Here is a 20,714-nt window from a genome sequence, read left to right on the forward strand (position 1 = left end):
AAAGACAAATGTCTGCAGAACAGGATGGATGCAATACAATAAAATGAATGCATGCATTATTTAATTCTTCTTACTCTTTTTGGCAGGTCAACTTGTATAAGATGAAGTGACATGCAGAACATGTGAACATAACGTAAAGCACAGCACCTGAGCACCACCTGCTGGTGTAATACACAATACCATGCCCTGTATTTACAAACCGTTTGATTCAAAATTCTAAGCACATTTGGCAGCCGGTATCCACACTCATACTCCTCTACAAAGGTATTAAACTGAATACTACAGCAAACTATACAAAATAATTCAAAACTATTTTCTTATGGCAAAGCTATTCAGCTGTTCTGATTTAAATTGCTCTTCTAATGTTATTTTAATTCCTGTTAATTCATGCTGTGCAGCTGTAACATAAAATGAAAGTATAGAATTAAAGAAAAACAATTATTGGGTTCAATTTGACTAGCAGATACTCAATATTAAGACTCCTTAATGATATGAATCAGGCGTAATGGTACCACTTTACTTGAAGGTATCGACATAATCGTGACATGACACTGTCATAACTATGACATGGCACTGAATGAACATTTATGACTTCTGTCATTAAGTGTCATTCGGTTTTTGTCATGACAAGTTGACATTGTTTGGGTTGTCTTGATTATGACAAGTTGACATTAATCAAAGTGACATTACCAGAGGATGTCTTGGTCACGACAAGTTGACATTAAATTAGTTTGGGATGTCTTTGTAAAGACAACTTGACATTAACCAGGATGACATTACCAGAAGATGTCTTGGTCATGACAACTTGACATAAACAGAAAATCCACCTCTTTTCGTATTCATGACATGTTGACATAATGATTATTAAAATTAGATGTGCACGGTTAGAGACCAATTCTAGCACTTGGTCAGATAGACAGGATATTTCACAAAACTGGCTGTCATGTGTAGCCCAGGCTTAATAATGACACTCCTATATTATTTTATTTTATTTTGAGACATTTTGTTTTCCAAGTTTTTAAAATGTGGTCAAAAGTAGTTGGTAAAAGCTATGGGAGAAAATAGTGGAAAATTATTTAACTTTCACTTATTTTGTTGTTAGCTTTGATGGGCTTGTAAATAAGCCAATGGGTGAACTTGGGTCCGTGAGCTGACCAATCAGCTATCAGCTAGGCTACGTTAGGCACCTGCATCGGAACGTAGGAGGCTTCCGTTATTCACTCAGTAAGATAAAAAAGAACGACATAGTGAAATACATTAATTCTACATACTAAATACTATCTAATACTGGCTATGAGCAAAAAAGAGCTGTGCCTGAATCCACTCTCGTCATGGAGTTAAAGGCAGTGCTAATCGGTGCTAATAGTGCAAAGCTAACGGGTTAGCTAAGGTGCTGTATTCATATGCTAATAGGGTGATTAGCAAGGGGGTAAGCTTTGCTTCAGAGCTCAAACCTCCAATGGCGCCATTTTGATGCTACCAAACGATCACCCCCCGTTAGCATCCCATTGACTGCCATTCATTTTGGCGTCACTTTGACAGAGAATAACTTTACATCTGAAGAGTTTAAAGACTCTATTTGTCCATTGTTTATTTCTAAAGAAACACAACAATGTATAAAAGGCTCCATTACCTTGTACCTCACATTATGGCTCCGTAGCAGACGTTTTTATAAAAATAGGCTAACGATTGGGTCATAACCACGAGACTTACTGTCTCATAGTAGAGGAATTACCGTATAGTACAGGAGAAGCTCGCAGGCAGTTTTGACTTCCATTAGCTGTTTAAGTTTAATTACTAATGTTAACTATCATTTTAGTGATCAATAATTAGCCTGTGTCTATGTTATCGCCTTACATATACCTACGCTCTCCGTCTCTGCTAGATTGGGAATGATTGAGATTTCTCTTGGCACAGCTACCAGAAGACTTCCAACTTTCAGACAGGTTGCTCACGTCACATCTATGTCGTCAAGCTCAGTTGGAGGCTGCTCAGTAACGCTCAGCCATCACCGGGAAAGTGCTTCTAATATCCTTCACTGGTCTCCGTCCAGAGACACGGGATCTGTTGGTCCATTATGTATACTGTCTATGGTAATTAGCCACAAAAGCCTAGCGGAGTACTGCATATTGCCTGTGAAAATGCTAATGATTCTATTCTATCTATTGGTTATGAAAATTAATGTTGCTTTTCAACACTATTGCTAGCTGTGGGTATTTTCTTGAATGAATGTTAGTACAAATTGTGAGTTTAATTGTTTAACTGGAGTTTATGGTGAAGTAACTTAAAGAAGCCCATTTTTAGTACATTCTTTCTACTGTTACCGGTGCAGGGAAGGATAAATAAGCACGCATGTCTTAATGCCTCTAAATTACAACACTGTAGCTTAAGTTATGGGAAAATAATACAATTTGAGAGATGTTTACATGCAATTTATGCAATTATATTTAGGATAGTGGTAATGTCACTAAGGTTCCATACAACTTGAATTAGAAATGTATTTTTTGTATAAAGGTTGCCTATTAATATAAATTTGCTTTTGATACCTGAAAGGGATTTATATACTTTTGATACCTAAGAGAAGACATTTAAGAACGGTTGTACTACAACTGAATAGAGATTTAGACATTTCAATATGGGTTAACTGAATTTTATTTTCATCGTAGCCTAAGCAATTGATTTTATTACTGAATAGTAATTGAGAGAAATGATTGGGCCTTATCTATAGGTCAGGTTTTTGGTGGAGATTTGAGAAATGCTACGCAGGGGAGGTCCAGTCCACAGAGGGATATTGAATCACATCGACTCTTCAGATCCCAGAGACTTCCAGGGTTTAGAGATTCCCAGTTGAGTTGGCTGTGTGGCGAGATACAGGATCGAGACTCTGAACTTAGACGGATTGCCCTGGATCCCTTCTTCATGGTGGTAGGACAAATGGAAACCAAACTCATATGGGCCCCAACGTTTAACATCTCTGAACTCACGTCATCAAAGAACAACTGAGCTCATAGAACTGAAAAGGTTTTCTTTTATGTGCACACTTTATTATTTCAGTTGTTATTTTTCATACCTGTGTTTATTTGTATGTATGCCATATTTCTGTGTATATTAATAAATTTCTCAAACTTTATCATGGTTTTCTAGTCTCTTTATTGACCTTCAATTATCTGGTTCTTAACAATCTAGTTTTCTTCTGGTTCTGGTCCAAATTCACACTGATATCAACTACATAACCATACTGTCAACAAAGATTTTTACATCACATGATAGAGTGTTAGGAAGGTAATTTGGTGTGCGATGGAACTTCGTAAGACATGTCTTATCCTTCATGATATCTTAATGACAAATCAAAATTGTACCACTTTACTTGCGGTTAAAATATTTATTAGTTACACTGTCATAATGTTGTCATGACAGCAAGTCTTATCCATGATATCTTAATGACAAATCAAAATGGTACCACTTTACTTGAATCTATCCATTACACTGTCATAATAGTGTCATGACAGCCAGTTTTGTGAAATATCCTGTCACACATCTATCTGACCAAGTGCTAGAATTGGTCTCTAACCGTGCACATCTAATTTTAATAATCATTATGTCAACATGTCATGAATGCAAAAAGAGGTGGATTTTCTGTTTATGTCAAGTTGTCATGACCAAGACATCTTCTGGTAATGTCATCCTGGTTAATGTCAAGTTATCTTTACAAAGACATCCCAAACTAATTTAATGTCAACTTGTCGTGACCAAGACATCCTCTGGTAATGTCATCCTGGTTAATGTCAAGTTGTCATAATCAAGACAACCCAAACAATTGTCATGACAAAAAACGAATGAACCTTAATGACAGAAGTCATAAACGTTCATGACTTGTTTATAAGGTTTAGGTTTAGGTCACGTTCATAATTTAATTTATTCTCTTTATTGATTCCCAATGGGGAAATTACAATTTACACACTGCACACAGGCCTGAAATATACACACACACATGCTCTGGTCCTTTTACATGCACTAATGGAGAGATGTCAGAGTGAGTGGGCTGCAACTGCTGAACAGGCGCCCTGAGCGTTTCGGGGGAGCTCGGTGCCTTGCTCCTTCCAGGAGGTGAACTGGCACCTCTCCAGCTACCAGTCCACATCTGTATTACGGTCCGTACGGGCACTTGAACCAGCGACCCTCCGGTTCCCAACCCAACTCCCTACGGACTGAGCTACTGCCACACACCACCACTGTCATGTCATAGTTATGACAGTGTCATGTCACGATTATGTCGATACTGTCAAGTAAAGTGTTACCGGAGTAATATAATATGATCAGGACAAACCCAACTGAGCTCTGTTACTTTTTATTAAGAAATGTTAACAGAGGCTCTGGCCCCCTGACCCCTTGGGCCCCTGAGCCTTTGCCCGGCAGGCCCTTTCAATAATCAAACCATGCATAAAATATGTTCAATGCTAAATAACAAACACTAGCTGATACAGTACAAAAGTCCTGCATCAGACACACAATGAGTGTTGGGGTATTGCTATATTGCATATATATATATATATATATATTTCATTTTCACCAGTACCCTACTACACTTACCAAAAGTTAAGTCATTAAATTGGTATAGGTTAAACGCCATACCTTCCCAGTTGTCCACTAGATGACGGTAGAGTCTTACGAAATTATAATTTAATTCAGCTCGAGGTGGCTAGAGAAGAGATATAAGACAGAACTCTCACTCTGCTCTTTTTTCGATACCACAAATGCACGCAGACGCGGATTTCAAATAGCCTGTTGCTTCCATGGTGGAAAAATAAAATGTCGAGTTTTGTAAAAACAACTACCATTTGTGTCATGTTTTAGAAAATGTCGAATGGCAAACGTTATGCCCAGAGTCTAGTTATGACTCGTCCGACGGCGCATGCGTCATGACAGACATAATTTTGCAGACCGGAAGATGAGCCAGTTTTCCTCTCACGTAGCCCATCTTCTTTAAATCCTATCTTTGATCTAACTAGCTATCTAGCTACACTGACACTTGTTGGGGATACATGTGTTTCTGAGTGTTGCTCTGCAATATACCGAGTTACCGGCAGATTAAGAAGCCACATCTGGTGACATTTCTCATTTAAGTGGTACGTCTCCTGTTTGAGGTTAGCTATCTATTTACGGCATTTATAGCATGTATAGCTCTTATTGGCTGTTTCTTCTTACAGACCTTGACTTAAAATATAACGTTAGCTATGTTACGCTGTGGTAAACTCTGGCAAAATGTAACTGTTAGGTTAGTGCATCTTATTTTAACTTACCTGGTTAAAATGTAAGCAGTCTCATAAAATATCCTTCCACAAACGCTAACACTAACGTTAGCGTTTATAAAACGTTTAGCTAGCTAACGCTACTTATTCCGTTTTTGTGTAGCAGCTTAGGTCAACATAAGTTAGTTGTAGCTTTGCTTTGGTGTATCCAAAACCATAGCATTTTAGCTGTCTATGCTAGTTGAGCTTTGTAGAGTAACACCACTTCTTTCTTTGGCTCCGTGTTGATGCCACACGGGTTTAATGTTCCGCGGGCTTTTGTTCCATCCACTCTTACTACGTCTGTCATATTTATCAACATGTATTATGCTCTCATTGTTGCGTATTTACAAATGCTCTTAAGATGTTCGTAGGTTGTGCTTTGGGCGGATACAAACTATAACAACAGAATCTCTTAAGCTCATAAACTGTTTCCTGTGCCTGGGGCAGAACGTTTAGAAGGGTTTAGGTCAATATAAAATATCCATTAGTTAGGTTTGTTTTGTTGTTGTTTTTAACATATGTAAATCAGGAATTCCCAACATTTGAACTGAAGTGTAGTCTGGTTAAATGCACCCCATTAAGAGATTTTGGAAATCCCTGCATTACAGAGATTTCTCACTTATGGCCAAGATACAACTGACAACAAAATGTTCGCCCATAATCAAGTAAAATATAGAATATACAAACCTATACTCTATTTAACCACTTTTTACATATTTATATTATATTGTTATATGAATTCATCAATTGTTATGCAATGGCATGAACTGCTTAGATTAGAATGCATTGTGTATATTACATTAAGTACTGTACACTAGAGCTAGAATGATAAATCAGCCACTCCAACATGTCGGCCAATATAAGCTTCTTGCAAGTTTATTGATATCTGTGTGTATGTCTGATGATAACTAGTCTCGCTTTGCCAGACCCTCCTCCAAAGCATCCTTGAGGAGGGTCTTGCTACTCCTCATAGCATTCGGGGATGGGAAAAAAAAACGTTCTCTGGTTTATTGGCATTTCTTTAAACCAATCACAATCGTCTTGGGCGGTGCTAAGCACCAGAGAAAAGCCACAGTGCTGCTGCAAAATAGGCCCGGAAGGAACTCGTTTTGGTGGAACACATAGAATAGATAGAATACACTTTATTGTCCACAAGGGGAAATTTGTCTTGGACATAGTGCTACAATCTGTTAGTCAAGCTCAATCTTTTAAGATTGAACATTGGTCTGGGGAGTCTGCTCTGTATTTTCTACTGCACAAGAGGCGTGATCAACGGTCATAGTTCAAATGACTCCGTACACAATTGGGTAGTCCTTCAACCAATTAGACCGGATCGGGTGACGTAGCAGCGACAGCGGCATCAACCGGTTGCTGCATTTCGGTGGCCGTCATGTTGAATGTAAACAAAAAGCTGCTTGGTCGCTTCTCTATTGTCATCGTGTTAAACCCGCCACTACTGCGCCAAGTGGATAAGCCAGTTTGTGATTGGTCCCTGCAAAATTGTAACGGAAGCAGGATAGATAAACGTACAGGTTTCCAGCCTGAGCTGCAGGGAGAAATGAAATCGCCGGCACATCGGGCTGGGTTTACCCAGTCTACCAATCTGTTGCTTCACAACACAAACATGAAAAAAACATTCTAAAATCAACATAAAAATAAGATAAACAAAGCATCATAGGACACAAAAGAAGGACACACATGACAGCACAGACAACAAAACATCCTAAGAATGAACTGTAATAATTAAAGTGCGAAGTGCAAAAAGTGCTGGTGTATTTATCACACCCATGCAAGTCAACCGTAGCAGGTTGCTACAGAGCCGCGCTTTAAAAGTAGTTTTAGTTGTGCAACAGAAAACTCAGATTGGACAGATAGTCTAGCTAGCTGTCTGGATTTACCCTGCAGAGATCTGAGGAGCAGTTAACCATAGTCCTCACAAATCCACCAGAGGTTAGAACGCCAACACAAAGACAGAGGAAGGGGACAGACATGCGGCCTAAATGAGTGAAATCCGACAGATTTTCCGGCGGGAACGAAGCAATCCCGGAAGTAGAACGTCGTGGATATAGACTAGTCGATAACTAACAAAATGCCAAACTAGGTTTAAGGTAATTTAGAAACAGTTTCACCATTAAATGTTTTTTTTCCACCAGAAAGCAACTGTAAATTGTCCCTCTTATTATGTATCTTGTATCACAATTCTTAAAAAAAAAAAAAAAAAAACTAATCTAAGGGATCAAGATTTTTTTGTATGCTTAAAAAAATCGGTTGATATATTGTTATTGGAGTTTTCCCCCTAAATATTGATATTAGTATCAGCCTCAAAAATCCAGTATTGGTTGGGCTTTAATCTGGTATGGTCTGGCTACACCACCTATATGCTGGCATAGGGGGGAAATGCTCTGGCTTGTTTATATTTCTTTAAAGCTCCATTGTGTAAGTTTTTCTCCCATCTAGCGGTGAAATTGTATATGACAACCAACTGAATATTACTTTCTAGCCCCCCCCATTCTGAGCGCGTTCTAACTCCTACGGTGGCCGAACTCAAAATGAGCTCTTAGTATCTCCATCATTTACACGCAGCTGTCTGCGTTACAACTGCATGACGTGCGTTGTCTACCAGGGAAATCACGACGTTATGCACAACCATGCTATAGAAGAGCTATAGCCAAGCAACTTTGAAACTTTGAATTTACACAAATAGGCTGAATTACCTGTCGAAGAAAGCAGGCAACTTCGGCGTCCCTTTAAAAATTTCCATCTTGGAAAAGCCACTCCAGTATTTACTTTGATCTTGTTGCTTTGCGTCGTTTTAATTCTCTTTTTAACTTCCTTGGCGACTTCGTTACACGTCCTTGAGAATAGGTGTGATCCTCCATTTTCAACAGGCTTTCAAATCTGCTGGCAGTCGCGAGTAATCTTCTCCCCCTCCCTGGCATTCGTCACGGTGCCACTGAGTGTAAAAGTGCGAAAGGCGGAGGTATGTCCCTCTTTGGCTAATTTATTTTAAAGATGGAGGCGCTGCATGGCTGCCGCCATTCGAGCAACTCGCTCCTATGTATTCTGAATGATTCTGAATGGCAGATTCTACGCTTACGAGAATACTTTGATTAGTTGGTGGAAGTAATTACACATGAATGAGCACATATTTGTGAAAGAACAAAGTTTTTTTTTTGTTGCTAAGAATCAACTCAAAAAATTACACAATGTAGGTTTAACCAATCTCAACTGTCTAAGCCCCGACAGAGGAGATAGTGAGATGGGAGGATAGCGTATGATTACATGTTTTATATGTGAAATAAGTGTAGAACATCTGGTCGCAGTATGAAGCAAGTGTTGGTTGGTGGATCATTAACAAGAAAGCAGTGGTAGCACCCCCCTGATGGATATGCAAAGTACATTTGTTAAACTGAGCCACAAATGAATGATACTTTTTTAAGTAATGCATTTCATTTTTAGGAAGAAGAAGGAAAAAACCAGTGGAGGAGGGTGCCTTTTCCCGGCTCTGGTGGTCTGGTGGATTCATAGTTACTGCGATAGTAAGGCTTCCGGTCATGGCCTGGGAAGTTTGTGCACAGATAAGAGTACAAGAGTGTACTTAGACTTAATACATGTAATATCCCAATTTTTAAATTGGTTGGCTTTGTTCAACACTAGGGTTTAAACTCTTTTTACATATGGATTATGCAGGGTGAATGAACTTCTACAATAGGTTTCATTGCAAATCCAGTTGGCGATTTAACCTTGCAGTGCATTACCAACTTGGCTTTATCTGGTGTTATCTTCTAAATTATCTTTTGTTAAATGTTTCTCGTGCTTGTGATTTTTTTTTTTTTGCCAGCCATACTAAATAACCTTAGAAAGTGTGGAATAGAGTAGTCAGTGAGCGTCTGAGCAACGTTAATGAAGCAAATAAACGGAGGCAGTGATAAGAGCCGGCCGTACAGTAACATCATCTAAACTTTGCCCTCAGTCAGTGTTTCCTCTGACCCCCTGAATGAACTCTGAAGTTGGGTCTGCAGATCAGTGACCCTGATACACGCAGGCTACACGTCTGGACCTCAGTCAGTGATATACAGCCACCCACTGACCTACTCATTAAAGCACGTTTGTCGACACACATTTATAGATACAAACACAAACATATACACTACAGTACATATTCACATGTTAAATACAGTAAGTGCAGAAACACTGATTGTTTTGCTGGTCAGTTGCATACCAGTGTGACATAAAGTCTGGGGGTAAAACTGAAGTTAAAGAATTTGTCTCTTTTCATCTTTCCTCAGGTGCTGTTGACTTTTAGGTCATTGGTGGATAAGGAAGGACACATAAAGCCAAACACTAGACGGAGTGACCCAGCTGTCTGAAACCACTTACTTGGGCTGCAGGCGTCCACACGTTCCACCTGGTGAGTGACAGAACTACAGCAATTGAACTAATTATTGCCAATGTTTTATAGCTATAGTCTGTAGATATGAGATACTGTACATAAGTGCAGGAGTGTGAAGATATCTCATAAGTGTTTTGACATCAACCGTGGTATTATAAAACAGCTGCATACATTAGAGATTCTCATGGGGCATCCCAGAGAACAGCCATTGTAAAAGTTTGATTTCACTACTGTGAATGGATCATAATTAGGGCAGCAGTGATTACTTTTGTGGCAACATTTACATTGATCATGCCTATACTTAATTTCATAACATTGCCTTCTGTCAGCACCTACTTACCATGATTGATACACTGCTTTTGTTAGTAAAAGCTTTAGTTAACACTGTAGTCTCAAATCATGGATTGGAACCTATTTCTTGCCACAGTCCAAATACATTTTAGGTGAATTGCCTACAGGTGTGTGATGTCTGTTTAGTGCCACCCCTATGATAGACTGGCTTCTTTCCTAATATTTTCCTAGTACCGAAACCCAAACGACTGGTATCTACCGGACCGCATAAGAACACAGATTTCGGGGTCTCATTTCGGTGCCACTTAAATGACTGTGCTGCACTCTGGTGCTTTGTGGTTCGTGTATTTGATTAGGATGCCCCTTGGATGCCTCTCTGTGTAGATATTCCATGATCCAGGGGCAGACCCATAACAAATGGAGGGAATATACATCTAATCTGACCTGGTACAATAATTGGTTAATTACAAGTTAAGACAACTGAAAAAGTTTTCCATCTCAAGTTATGATGCAATTTTATCGTTGAGGGATCGAGAGCATTCTCATCTTGGGAATAACTGTGGTATGGAAACACTTCAGCACAAGACTGTAAACGTCTCAACAAAATGGCACGCAGCGCATCAAAAATCAAAGACCCACCGCTCAATGTGGCAACAATATTAATGTCTCCTCAGATGATGTTCGGCACTTACATGAAAAATGTTCCAACTCAGTGACAAGGGGAAAACGCCAAACGTCCAGCACTTAGTGCAGAATAGATGCTCAGCACCTCGTCATGCTCCTGGCGTTTCTAGCATAGTTTAAAAACAAGGTCCGCCCATTGCAAAGAATTACAAAAGTACGCTGGCCTCAGGGAAAAATGCTTAGGTGGACACACAATGCTACCAGGTAGTGTGCACTCAGTGCTCTGTGGCTGATTTACTTAATCTAGAGATAACGTGCAGACCCACCCCCCCATCAACCAACCGACTGAAGAGTATGTCGAATTTCAGTCAACCATGACTTCCTTTGGTTGACTACAGCCCTAATTATTATTAAAGGGGATATATTAAGCTTTGTTTGTATTTTCTGTCACATCTACAATGTTATAATGTTGGATTTTCATTTTAACGTGGCCAAAACAAATAATGAGGTAAACATATTTTAGAGAAACCCCTGTGAGCTAAAACATTCAGATTTCCAACTGTTCTGAACGCTCTGGTTTCAACATTTTTTTTCTACTCTCAGCTACGTGCTACGCTACTCTAAGCCGGCCTTCTATGATTGGTGATCTGCTCCAGGTAGGCAGGACTGGAGTGTTTTTTTTACTAAGCTACTGCTGTGGTGTCAACATTGTCACATGTAGCTACATGCTAACGGCAGTAAAATGTCATCTTGGCTGCCAGCGTTGTTATATTCTCCCCAATTCCGGGTCACATTACTCCTAAACATTCACGGTTATGTAGCATTTGGTTAAAAAGCCTTAATCTGTGATATTGACTGTAGAAAGTGCTGCTATATTCTATTAGTGCCCAGTGCTAACTAAAGTAGCTACATGCTAACGGCAGTAAACGTTGTCGTCTTGGCAGCCAATTTGTTAAATTCTCCCCAATTTTGGGGACTCCAGTCTAGTTACTAAGTGAACTAAAAGCAGCAGCTATAAACTTACAGTGCACAATGATGTTAGCTGTTGCTGTTACCAATGTTACAAGTAGGCTACAGACATGGAGCGTTGAAAAAATCACGAGGTGACACTGAGATTCACTTCACAATAACCTCCTACACTATATTATAAAACTTAACTTTAACATATAAACACTGAGCACACACAGAGTGTGACATAAACCGGCGCTATCACATATTAACGGCGATGATTAGCTAAGTAGACTCTAACGAGTGTGCCGTGGAGTAAGGAAAATAAGGCTTTCATGACAACTCCTGCCATAACTTCGATCTAAATAGTTAAACAACAGTGGAGGCTGCGGCGGAGCTCAGATTCTAGGAACACTCTGGCCAATCAGAGCAGACGGTGCTTTGTCGGGAGGCGGGCTTAAAGAGACAGCCACTCCTACAAAGCATCTCATACAGAGGGTGAATACAGGTGCAGCAGCCATGGGCAGGATGAGAAAAATAAAGTGTTTTTTTTTTTAACATTCAAGCATGTAAACATGTTTTGGTACAAACACAAAATACAAGTATTATCCTGAAAATGCTATATAATAGTTGCCATTTAATACTATCTTGTTTAAATCACCTGTTTTATTGCCCACAGTAGTTATTGTATCTGATGTGACGTTTTTGTTTGCTTTTGTTTTGTGTGAGCTTACCAAACCAAATTCTTGAATCTGGATTGAACCCTAAATCCTAAAGTTACTATAAAGTGTGTAGTGAAAGGCAATGGTTGTTTGCTTTTCTTTGTGTGGGAAACAGTTTCTACATTTGTCCTTCAGTTTTTCCTGGATGGATAATTAGAATTGTTGGCATTCCTCATCGAAACTAAGGACACAGCTATACCACAGCTAGCTGAGCCCCTTGTTCATAGTAAGAATGTCGATGAATCAAATTATGGGCAGATTTTTATTTATTTTTTCATGTAGCAAGTCTGCTTATTGGCAGTTACTTTTAAATATTGAGACTGGAGAGGTTGAGAGAACTTGAGGAGGACAAAATGAAACACAGGCCAGATCTGAACCCAGGACGTCACAGTCACATGGTATGTGCCTTTCGACCACAAAGCTCCATATAAAACAAACTTAGGAACAAATGCTGAAACTACATTTCCATGATGTCCTGTGAAGAAGAAAAATAACTCACTGTAATGTACATGTCTAGACATGAAATATCCTTGAAGCACTCATGTGCAGACAAATATCACAGCATCCCACCCACCCTCAGTGTACAGAGCACTGGGATTATTCCCACGTGTCTCTGCTCTGCTCAACACGAGTGGCTTAGTGGCTGAGATCAAACAGGATCATCAACTGTCAGCCTCATGCTTCCCACGGACACGGTGGTGACATCTTGAACAAGGCAACATGATGTTCTGCCAACTACCTTCAGGAGAAGGCCTAGCACTAGGGATGCAAATTTGAAGCAATTTCTGCAATCAATAGTTGGACGTCTTAACTTATGAAATACGTTGGATAGAAAACCGTTTTAACCACTGACATGAACTATGTTTGAGAGTGGGCTATGTTAGGAGTTAATATGTTAAGGTCTGCAGACCTAATCGACATGATGGACTGATGTGTTTTTCACTTTAGCTAACGTTAGCTCAACTGGACGGATGTCCTGGGGACGAGCATTACTGTCGCTTCAACTTCATCCGCCCATTTACAGCCACTGCTAAAATGCATTTATAATGGAGCAGGAGACTGTCCATAATACACTCACTTTTGTGTTGATTTAGTTAGAAGCATGTTTAATTAGAGTCCTGCTCTCTGAAGTTAACTGTGCAGCTGCTTCTGTTCAAGATGCTAGTTTAGCATTAGCATGAGCCTCAGATAGCTAGACCGCACTGCACTTAGCATGTTTCCTTAATATCTGATGACGCATTGGGGTCATTTTTGGATTTATTACAGTAAATATATTACATATTGGACCTTTTAATGTTAAGTGTTTGTTAAAGTGAAGTGTTTGTTAGCTTGTTAACGTTACCAGTTAGCTAACATTAGCCTGTTTAATGTTAACAGTAGCGTTACAGTTAACAGCTAACAAGTCAGCAGAAGCCAATGTTTGCATTTACGGTGAGTGCACTGGCAACAGCAACAGTTCAAACATGTCACTGATGTTACCACTTAACATTAGGGTTGGGTACCTTTCGCATCTGAACTAATACCACTACTGATACCGGTACCTGAAATTCGGTCAGTAGGAGTTAGATTTTTAATTGGCATGTGCCACCGGAAGTGGCATGTTCTTCACCGTAAGACATAAAACATAACTTATAACGTTAAAATATAACTTAGTTCTTCACCGTAAGACGTACAATATAACTTAAGTTAAAATATAACTTATAACGTAAGATTTTCTTAAAATATACGTGGCACTTTCTAAAGCCACGTGGCGTGTTATCGCGAGGCTACGTCTTATTGCGAGGCTACGTGACACGCGGGTTGCGTTTCAGAAGAAACGGTTGGGATTAGGAAAAGAAGAACGGGGTTGGGTTGGCTTTACCAAAAAAACGGTTGGGATTAGGAAAAGAAGAACGGAGTTAGGTTAGGGTTTAGGAAAAGAACAACTGGTTGTGTTTAGGAAAAGAATAACAAGGTTAGGGTTAGGAAAACGACAAACGTGAAAAGGAAGTATTAATTGCTGGACACAAAGTCACACGTGGGACTCGTCCCCGCTCTCCTGGGTGAAAGTCCTGTGTTTTACCCATCCTCCACCCCGACCAACGTACCTAAACAGATTTTTGCCCTTTCATACTACTCGCTACGGTGTCAATTCACACGCACTCGCAATTGGCATACGGAAGTGCCAGAAGTACATGCCTGTGGCACGTGCCACATGCCACTTAAAAATCTAACTCCCTCTCAATTCGGTTCCCGGTACCCAGCGGTACTTTTTTCGGTACTTTTCCTCTGTAATTACAAAAAATTATTTCAGTTGTAAAAATAATTCCAAACCTATTTACTTAGAACATTATGTTATTTATTTAGAATATTTTACACTGACAGAAATTAAACAAAAAAAAAAAAAACTCCCAAACCCGTCCCTACAACCTATTAAATTGAATAATTATGAATTTCTTACTCACTGTAACTTTTATTCTTGTATTTGTATATTATTATATTTTAGCCTGTTTTATTTTCATCATGACCGTTTTTAATTGCTCTTTAATGTTTCATGTAAAGCACTTTGAATTGCCTTGTTGCTGAAAGGTGCTGTAGAAATAAAGTTGCCTTGCCTGACAATCTCAGCCTGTCAGTCAGTCCCCAGGGCATAGAAACCACTGTTGTGCCTGCTTGTCTCAGAGGAAGTGTAATGTCAAGAACAGCACCGCGACTGCTTTCGGCTCACCATTAATATCATATCACGGTGAAAGGTGTCTGCGTGAAGTTTTGAAAAACTGTAACCACACTTTAAACCGCTTTATCGGCCTCGTCATGACTCTCTGTGACTTCAACAAAACTGCAGAGCCCACGTAGTTTGCTCCGTCTGCACCTCTGCGGGTGACATAAGGCTGCAAAGAGATCTCTTCATCGCATTTATTCCTTGGCAACATGCACATCTCCCTGTGACCATGGCCTATGACAGGTACAGCTTGTCCAGCAGCTCCTCCAACTTTTAGAAACACCAGCTAGCAGGGCCGTTTGTAGCTTTCTTGGCCAACTTCTTCTTAAGGACAGCACCGTTGTTGCCAACTTGGCCTTTGTTTGTGTTGTGACGGATTCACCTCTAGTCTCTAATCTTTTCAGATGAATTTAAATAAAAAGGTTGATGATTCATCATGTAATCATTTTCAAAACATTCAAGCGGACCAGACGCAAGCTTTTATTTTGAAAAGTAGAATCTCGGGGAAGGCACCAGCTGGGATGGCATGAGACGGGAGGTCTTCAGGCTGCAGCCATACGCGACTCGGTTCTGGAGGCTCCCCGGCGGCCATATTCTCCACTCTCCCTCTCCACGCTGCATTTCTTTGGCCGTATACTCTGAGGCACACACTGAGGATTTTATTGCTTTAATTGACTATATTTACAATCAACACTGATTGGATATCAACATAAAAGGTGTTGCATTTTCCCTTTAGGGTTGTTATTATGTAATATGGTATAATTTCATCATAGTTAATGCATCTTGTTGTATGGTGAATTCACTCTAGGGATTACCTAGAGTGAAATGTACCCATCATGTCTCATGTGTGTCAGAGTGAGCCTGCAGTCCATAGATGACTGACTGATGACACCTGGCCCTGGGACTGGTCAGATGCCATTCTCTGACCTGTGAGTCATTACAGCTACGCACTGCCAGCATGTCTGATGTGTTGGATCGTAACAATGGCAGACATTAAATGTGATGATAGACTAGTAAAATCTCTGCAGTCTGCGGCACACACAGGCTCTGGTGGCTTATACTATGTATTTGCATTATTGTGGTTTAGAGTCCAATACACTTGTGACAGTCTTTGTCACGTTAGCTTTTTTCCCTTTTTCACCTATTTCTTCAATGTTTTTCAGTGTGATAAAGCAATGTTGCTCTCTTAATAGGGGTGCACGATATTGAAAAAATGTGATATTGCGATATCGATAATGAATATTGCGATATCGATATTAATTTCGATATTTTTAAACATATGTAAAATTACCAAAGTTATGGGAAAACGCATCAAAATAGATTTATAACAAATAAATGTTTTCTTACAACGCAAGGTTTATTTCAACTGACAGTCATATTGGACTGGTCCAACATGTGTCTACAGAACAGGACATGTTTTACTGCTTGGACAGTATAAAATAAATAAAGAGCATGTCTATAGAACAGGACATGTTGTACTGGTTGTATATACACGACTACAGTATAAAAAACAATGCAATGCACATCTGTTGGCTTAAAGCCAAAGTATTTCCAAGCTACCGAGGAGGAGGCATTACCCTACAGTCACATTAGCTACAAGAGACAGCTACCATTCATTTTCAATGGGAGTGGCCGTTTGGCCACGAGCGACTGCCAATCAGAGTGAAGGCAGCGTGAGGGCAGCTCACATGGAAGAAAATAATTCAAGATGGCGGACAACACTTCAGGACATCATATTTATGTATATATCTGATATGTTTGGCATTTAATCTCATATATTGTGTTACTTTTATCGAGAAATAAATACTTTTAAATCCAAAAACATCGTTCTTGTGACTTAACAATACCTCTGAAGTAACTTTTAAGACGTGGTTTAAGGTAGCACCGGAGAATTTCTGTTTACTGTTGCCAAGCAACCAGGGGTAGGCTAGGCACGCCCAGGAGCACCCACAAGCGAGTGCATGTCGCTCTCTTTTGTAGCTAATACTTTTGGCCTCTAAAGTTTCTTTTCAATCTCGTCGTCTCCCAGAGCAACACTCATTTTCTTACTTTTGTGTTCTTTTTGCTCCACTCTTCGCTCTCTCTTTAGCTTCTTTCTTTTCTTTCGCTTCGTTTTATGGTTCTGCGGAGGCTCCACGGTGTGTGCGTCGAGCATGTGGGTGTGTGTGGTAGAGCGAAGAAAAGGTGAGAGTGACGGCGATTTTCTTCGGAGCGAGTAGTGACCGTAGAGTGTTAGTGAGAGAAACTTAAGTGTCTCCTCTGTTCTTTCTGACCACGGTGGAAAATCTGTAGCAGGAAAAGTTAACCCTCTCCTTGATTTCATGTTGTTTATGGAGAAGGAGAACCAGGAAATGAGTCGGGGGAAATACAACGCTACCAAGTGATGTGTATTTTTCGAGAGGTGCATCAAAGAGTATAGACATAACAAGAGGAGAAACTCAATGGAACTGCAGCTCGAATGCAGAATGTAACACAATGTTCTATTGAGTTTCTCTATACTTCTATACTCTTTGGGTACATGTCGGGCGGGATGCAACGCAAACAAAATATCGCGTAATTATCGCGAGACTTTCGGTATAATATCGCGCAACGTGATATCGCGATAACGATATTGAGTCGATATATTGTGCACCCCTATCTCTTAACAAATGTATTTGTATATAATCGATAAATCGTGGCTATAGCCTTTACCTAATTATTTTATTAAAGGGGACCACAGGGACAAATTCAAGTCAGTCACTAAGTGCAAGTGTCATCATCAGTCTGTTTGTCTTTGTGACATGACACAAACGTTTACAGTTGTACCCTGTTGGCAGTAACACAAATACATGCTAATTTTATTGTCTAGACAGTGAATTAAGCCTCCTAATAGCTCTATGGTATGTGGACTGTAAAATCATGGCTCTGTTGTAGGGATGAAGCGGTCAACCGATTTCACTGTTAACCACGCTTTAAAACGTCACGGTTAATTAATCGTAAAGGCTCTGCTACACCAATTGTGCGCACACACACGGCACATCAGATGCCGGTCACTGCAAGTATTGACTGTCAGAGTGGTGTACAACCGCGTCTCTTGGTGGGATACTGCTGCAATTTTTTAACGTGACATCAAGTAAGCAAACTGCGAGGAAAAAAAGAGCAGATCCAGCCCCTGACCTCAGGACAGCTGCAGCTGCACGGGGATTTCAACCCAAGTTGGTAAGCTTGCTAGCGACTTTAATGTTTGGTAACGTTGTTGTTAATTGTTTGTTAGCTTGTCAACGTTACTAGTTAGCTAACGTTTAATGTTAACGGTAACGTTACATTTAACGGTATCTAACAAATCAGCCGCCGTTTGCATTTACTGTGAGTGCACAGTTACATTATAACGTTACGTTCGTACGAGTCAAAACTCCGCAACAGCTCAAACATGTCACTGACGTTACCACTTAACGTTACTTACTTTCTCTTCATCATCCCCTATGGGACATAAGGCTGCAAAGAGATCTCTCCATCGCATTTTGTCTGTGGCAACATGCTGCACATCTCCCTGTGACAGCTGCATCTTTTCCAGCAGCTCCTCCAACTTTTAGAAACCCCAGCTAGCAGGGCCGTTTGTAGCTTTTTGAGGGCCCGAAGGACAGCACTGTTGTTGCCAACTTGGCCTTTGTTTGTGTTGTGACTGATTCACTTCTAGTCTCTAATCTTTTCAGATGAATTTAAATGAAAAAGGTTGATGATTGATCATATAATCATTTTCAAAACATTCAAAACTGTTACTGTGCTATTTCTGTTTAAAAAGCCAGAAATAAATAACACATTAAAATCTAGAGTGTTCATGTGATTTTATACATTAGTAGTAAAATTAATTAATGCATAATAATCATGATAACCGTGAAACTATGATTATTCATCAGACTATAATCGTACCAACAAAATCTACAATCATTGCATCCCTACTCTGTTGTGAATTTTTATCCATAGATACAGACGTTGTTGGGTGACCATACAGATGTTATCTGTTGACTGTTGGAGCAGATGATGCAAGAAAAGTTGTGTGAACATATATCTTATATGGGTTAGCTTTGTTGATCTTACAGTTTTACACTAGCATCTTCTTACATTTGATCATACTTTTTTTGAGGATTTTCTCTTGATCATTGCAGCATCCTTTACCGCACCCTTCTCTTGGTATGCCTAGTAAACCCCATCCCTCTGCAGCCTCTTGAATTCAAATGTCAGCTGTACACACCAGCTGGTTGTTATAACTCAACTCTGTCTGTCTGTCTGCAGGCAGGACTTCCCTCAATTAAGGTCAGATAGAAAGACAGAGACCAACTGCCGGTGTCTAACATGTGATGATGGGCTTTAGAGCCTGAATGGAGCCACATTTCTGTTCACTCATACGCAATCAGGCTTTCAGTAGATTCTGTAGTGCATTTGGCTGTTTAAAGTTAAGTAAAAAATGCATTTTCTCATTGTTAATCCTATGTCCCTATGTTAATTGTTCATCTGTCTCTTGTTCTATGCCAAATATATGTAAAAGAAAATAAAATTTTGAGCATTTCAACATTTGTTTCAGTATCTCACTGTGGGACACACTCGCCGCGCTGTCCCCAGAAGCTATATCACACCACGCCAGTCCTGACAGACAGACATGATGTCTGCCAAAACCTCTTCTTGCTTCTAGAAGTTAACTCTCGGGCGGCACGTGTGGCTTACAGGCTAGAATAACAGTTCACAGAGCAAGCTAAACACTCGGTTGACAAACACTACCTAAAACGCTGCGAAGCCATCTGAGTTTAGTAGCTGGGCTGTCTCCAAACAGTAGCTACTCACGTTACAGCTCTATTAGCTGCTTACTGGAGCCTAAACAACGTCGGAACCTGACCTTACCTCACCATGGATATGGGCAAACTACCAACCAGGGCGTGCACATGCGGACACCCATTCTGTATGCTCAGCGTGCCTAGGGCCGCAACATGCCCAAGCCGCGTTAGCATCCCAGCCTGCTACAAGGGGAAAAGGCTGCCTAAGGTCAAGTCGTCAGCAAAACAGCTGCTGCCGGTTTTTCCTGAGCGCCTGGAGGAGGCAACCCGCTCATAGAGCATCCCCCTCTGCCAAAAACCCCGTCCAGGGAGGGTCAGCGTTGGACTGGGCTGACATGGAAGAAAATGACATCTGTGGGCCCCACTCTGTCGCAGAAGGAAAAGACTCCGCTCCTCGGCATCCCCGTGGACCCGAAGGGCTTGTTTGACCCAGCGGTAGCCACGATGCTGCGTCGTTGCGAGGAAAAGAGAAGGTGAAGCACTACAACTGTGTCTCCCCAAAAGATTGCCGGCACCCAGGCAGATTTTTGCACAAGCCATGGCCCGGCGTAATCGCACCCCAAGCGGCAGCCCCAACCACCACAGGCGAGCGCCCAGGGTCAGAGCAAGCCGCTTGAGCTGAGAGGTACGTGAGCTAAGAAACCCTTTGCCCTCAGTGTGACGCCAGGGGGCCGAGGGGGCCCTCCTACCACCACAGGGGCTAACAAAAAGGCGCGCCATCTGATGTGCTGTTGCTGGGGGGGCCCAGCCAGACACCTGCCTCGTTCTCCCGGGATTGTGTTCTGTTCCTAACAAGGTTAAAGAGGCCATGTCAGCACTCACAGTTCACAGCCATGCAAAAAAGAGGAAGGCCAGTCCTGCAGAAGTGGTTGTGACAGTGTTGACACAGTTTGAGAATTTACTTGTGGTTGTAGGTGGCGCAGGATGTGAAGGCGC

General features: G+C 40.7%; 1 protein-coding gene across 1 annotated transcript in view; it reads left to right on the forward strand.

Annotated features, from left to right (window-relative positions):
* Nucleotides 1-4,897: 4,897 nt before the first annotated feature.
* The window catches only part of ncalda (neurocalcin delta a), a 94,326-nt gene continuing 78,509 nt past the window's right edge, over nt 4,898-20,714 (forward strand). The window contains exons 1-2 of the mRNA XM_031322637.2: nt 4,898-5,126; nt 9,581-9,702. The gene's annotated coding sequence lies outside the window, so the exon portion shown is untranslated. The remainder of the gene's footprint in view (nt 5,127-9,580; nt 9,703-20,714) is intronic.

This window comes from Sander lucioperca, chromosome 10 (genome assembly GCF_008315115.2).
Source record: "Sander lucioperca isolate FBNREF2018 chromosome 10, SLUC_FBN_1.2, whole genome shotgun sequence".
Lineage (NCBI taxonomy): Eukaryota > Metazoa > Chordata > Actinopteri > Perciformes > Percidae > Sander > Sander lucioperca.